This window comes from Crocuta crocuta, unplaced genomic scaffold, assembly GCF_008692635.1.
Source record: "Crocuta crocuta isolate KB4526 unplaced genomic scaffold, BGI_CrCroc_1.0 scaffold299, whole genome shotgun sequence".
Classification (NCBI taxonomy): domain Eukaryota; kingdom Metazoa; phylum Chordata; class Mammalia; order Carnivora; family Hyaenidae; genus Crocuta; species Crocuta crocuta.
The window spans coordinates 11820127-11824783 of NW_027532747.1; positions in this window are offsets into that span (position 1 = coordinate 11820127).

Here is a 4657-nt window from a genome sequence, read left to right on the forward strand (position 1 = left end):
AGATTGGGCCAACACACGTAAGTCTTCTCCAGCTCGAAACAGAGGAAGACCAGAGTATAGTAAGGAAGGATACCGGAGGCAAAAGATTTCTTTGCAAAGCCCTCTCGGACGGCTTGGGCCCGAGGTTCCTGCGGTGACCCAGCTGCCCTGTGCTGCACACTTCCCGGTTCTGGGTGGCTCTGCCTGCATCAAGGGCCTTGACCGTCTGTGCTCACATGCTCCATCTTTGACCCATCCATATGTAGGATCTGGTAATTGCTGTACTAGAACAAAAATGGTGACACTGGACCCTCAGCACTTCTTTTAAATAAATACTGGCATCAGTGCCAGCATTTTGTCTCTAAGTGTTCAGAAATCATAGCGTGAACGTTAGGAAAACATCGAATATAATGCCAACTTTAAAAGTAGTGCACATTTAAAGATCAAGTAAAACTGTGCATTTGTAAAATAGAAACATTAAACAAGCATCAATCTATCACACACTCTTAGCAGATAAACTTAAAAATAAGGTCTTAAGTCAAAGGACCTTAAGGAGACAAAACAATATAATGTGATGTTCTTGGAATAGAAGAAAGCACATTAGGTAAACACTGATAATGAATGGATTTTAGTCAATAAGTATTATCTTCACAATTTTTCTGTATATCTAAAACTATTCCAAAATAAAAAAGTTGTTTAAAAAATCTTACTCAGGGGTTCCTGGATGGCTCAGTCAGGTAAGCGTCCTACTTCAGCTCAGGTCATGATCTCGCAGCCTGTAAGTTTGAACCCCGCGTCGGGCTCTGTGCTGACAGCTCAGAGCCTGGACCCTGCTTTGGATTCTACATCTCCTCCTCTCTCTGCCCCTCCCCCACTTGCACTCGAGCTCTCTCTCTCTCTCTCAAAAGTAAATAAACATTAAAAAATAACAAATCTTATTCAGAAATTAACAAACTAAACATTATCAAAAATGAAGAAAATTTTGAAAACCATCAAGAAGTATGCATGAAATATTTCAAAAGCAGAGGATCCAGGGTATATTTGATATGTGTGTTTTAATTTTTTTTTTTTAAGTTTATTTTTGAGAGACAGAGTGGGAGTGGGAGAAGGGGCAGAGAGAGGGAGACACAGAATCCGAAGCAGGCTCTAGGCACTGAGCTGTCAGCACAGAGCCCTACGTGGGGCTCAAACTCACAAACTACAAGATTGTGACCTGAGCCAAAGTAAGACATTTAACCAACTGAGCCCCCCAGGCACCCCTAGTATCACGTATGCTGTAGTACACATTGTTCCAGCGGATGGAAAGCCCTCTCTGACTTTGGATAGGAATTTTGTTCAGGAAGTGTTTTCATCATAACGGTTGAGTCATTGGTCTCATCTCCATATATAAGTGATACTAATTTTTTAAATATCAGCATTAGAATAAGCCATTGACAAAGTGCCAGTATTTCAGTAATTGCCAGAACACGACAACCTCGCATTGCAGTCTATGTGGACCTCATTTCTCCAGGGAAACATGACAACAGAGAGGATTCACTTTCTCCAGTTGCTGTTGGGGGCAAGAGGCCAGGCTGGGAATAGCTATCAGGCAACTCCCCTGACCCTGGATTAGTCCAGGCTTTTTTCAGCCTCAGTGACAGAAACCTACTCAAACTAGCTTAGGTGCAAAGGGAACTTACTAGAAAATACCGGGCTAACATAGGGAGGGCAGCGGTATAGCCCTCTAGTTTCAAGATAACTAGAACCAGCACTGCGAATACCTCCGGACTCCGCCTCTGTCCCGTAAGCACCGTTGGCCTCACATCGTTCCAGAAAGCAGTTGTCCCGTGATCTGGCCAGTTCCAAGTCCAAAGACCTTGGAAACGGGATCCGGTTGGCCTCTGGATCAGTCAACTGTGGTTCATCTAGAGGATATAGACATGGCCACTGGGCACTCCCAGGTATACTGGAGGCTGGTCACAGGGAGCAGAAGTTGACAAAAGCTAGGCAGCCATTCCATTTTCTTTCTTATAAGAATTTGCACCTAGTCTAGGATGGAGAGCCTCCCAAGGACCTGCTGCTTAGGAGGATCCAGGCTCTCAGAGCAAAGACCAAAAAGAAAGGGGAGGTGAGAAGCTGCTCGTGTCACCTCCTCTCCTTATCACCTTCCCTAGGCCCAACCCAAATCATCCTGTAAGCTTTCCCCTCAGCTTATCACTTCCGGGCCCCAGCCCCGACCCTCAGCCCCAGGCCACATGATGCTGTCTGCATAGTGTGACCTTCTTGGTCTACCCTCAACTGAATGGTCCAAGGATGGGCATCTATGCAAGTTGATCCACTCCGTTCCTTCCCTTGGAAGACATCAAGAACGAGAATGAGGGATACATAGCAGTTCTCCTCCGAGTGGCCGAGTGGGTGGTTATGACTCAGGAGAAAATGGCAGACATGTTTTCCACCACATGGCCTGGCAACCTGAGGCAGCTGGTTTGCAATGAGAGCAGAAAATTAACGAGAGAGAGGAGAACAAGAGAGATGGTGGGGAAACCCTTTGATACTTGCTTTCTGGTTAAAGCTTGTGTGCAAAGCCCAGTCATAACCCTTTGGGTCCTATGAGGTAACCCTGTATCCCTCCAATAAATCTTTCTCCTCAAGCCAGCTGGAGTTGCTTTCTGTTATTTGAAACCAAGAGAACCCTAACTGTTATAAGCATAGAGCCAAGGACAGAGGCCTAAGTAACATCAACATTTACTGGGGCAGCAGAGAAAAGAGTCTTCTAAAGAGACTAGGAAGAAATAGTTGAAGATGGAAAAGGAAGCTGCTGGCACATCTCTCTCCAACACCCAAATCTCTACTTGACCTGTCCCTATAATCTGTTTCAGCCTTCCCTTGTGGGAACAGCTCTCAAAGAGCTCACTGGTGATCTCCTAAAGGTCAAATCCAACAGCGCCTCTCAGATCTCATTGTACTTGTTCCTTCGCCTGGGCCCCTCTCTCTTTAGCCTCCATGACGTTGGCCTCTTGTGATATTCTGTGCCCATTTTTCCTACTGTCTTTTCCTGATCCCTCTCCTGTGGCCATCCTGTAAGTGTTTGTATTCTCCATGCTCCTGTAATTGGCCAGTCTTCCTGATCAACGTTCTCCAAGGATCATTTCATTTGCTCTCAAGACTTAAGCTAACACCTTGATGGCCATGACTCCACAAAGAAATCATTAGTCTTGACCTCTGCTCAACCCAGACTTGTGTTTTCGTTTGCCTGTTGGACATTTCCACCTCAATTACAAACTCATTGAACTAAAACCAGACTTGTTGTTTCCTCTAATTTTCAAAATTGGTTTCTCACTCTGCTTTTTCTATTTCTGTTCATGGCAAGCACCCGGCCACCCACCCGAGCTGTCATCCAAGCCAGCTGCCTCGGGGTTCTTTTCAAGTCTCCCCCATCTTCCTCCGCTCTGACACTGAGCCAGTCACTGACTCCATCTGTGTCTGTGTCTGCAGTAACTCTGTGCCATTTTCTCTTATCCCACCATGCCCCCCCCCCACTGTGTTCTGATTCCCACCGCCATCCTCCCATCTAGCCATTCTTGACATTGGTATAAAGAGTAAAGGATGTGCTGATAAGTAAGAAACAGACCCCACTGTCAGGAAATTTTGTCTAGCATGTCCATTATCTTCCCAAAGCACAGACAATATTATTTTTTTTTCTCCTCTCAAAAGCTTTTAGTAGCCACCTTTTCCATTGGATAATGTCTCTTCCTTTAATATGTCATTTGAAGCCCTCTATAATCTGGTCTCAACCTACACGTTCAGCTTCATCTTTCACAACTACCTCTATCATTCCCATCCCACAACTGGGTGACTCACACATGCATGTAGTCCCTTAGCCCCCAAACACCAAAAATGACAAGTAGGTCTTTGCCCCAAGTAGGAAAGTAACAAATAGCCTTAGAATTAATATCTGATGAGAATGTAGGAAAATGCAACTATAAAATAATAAAATTCAATTAAGAAAACATATTGGGCCACCTTCATCCTAATGAATATTTCTCCCCCACAGTTGTCACCTTCAGAAGAGGGATGGGAACTAATTATGCTAAATATTTTGTATTTTTAAAAATTTTATTCTTGAAAATTTATTGAGATAGATATTAGACATCTTCTTTTACAAATGAGGAAACCGTCTCAGAGAGTCTAAGTGACTTGACTCAGGCCAAGTGATGAGGGTAGGTGGCGAGTATCAGGGTGACAATTCAAACCTGTCAGCCTGACTAAATACAAATACCTTCCTACCATACTTCATTGCCTCCAGTGGGAAAATTGTCACACTGGCCATATTCTGTATTTACATTTTGGTTTTGACCCACAATGAGTCTATACAGATTCACTGGCCACCCCAAGTCAAGCATCTAGCACATAATAGGTATTAAATATTAATTCCCATCTTTCGCATCACCAGGCTTAACTCAAACTCCATTGGGCAATTAATCAAATGCACTTTCCATTGGGTTATTAATCAAATCAAAGATTTGCCACCAGAGACAATCTCTTTTAAAGTGTGCTGCAGGCTTTAAAGACAATTTTCAAAGAAGAGTTCTAGGAATCCTCTAAACAATGGAAACATTGTTAAAAAATAGATGTATAGTGTGTTTCTCCAATTATGCTACTTGGTGTTCACACTTAACTTACAGAAGTATAATTTAGG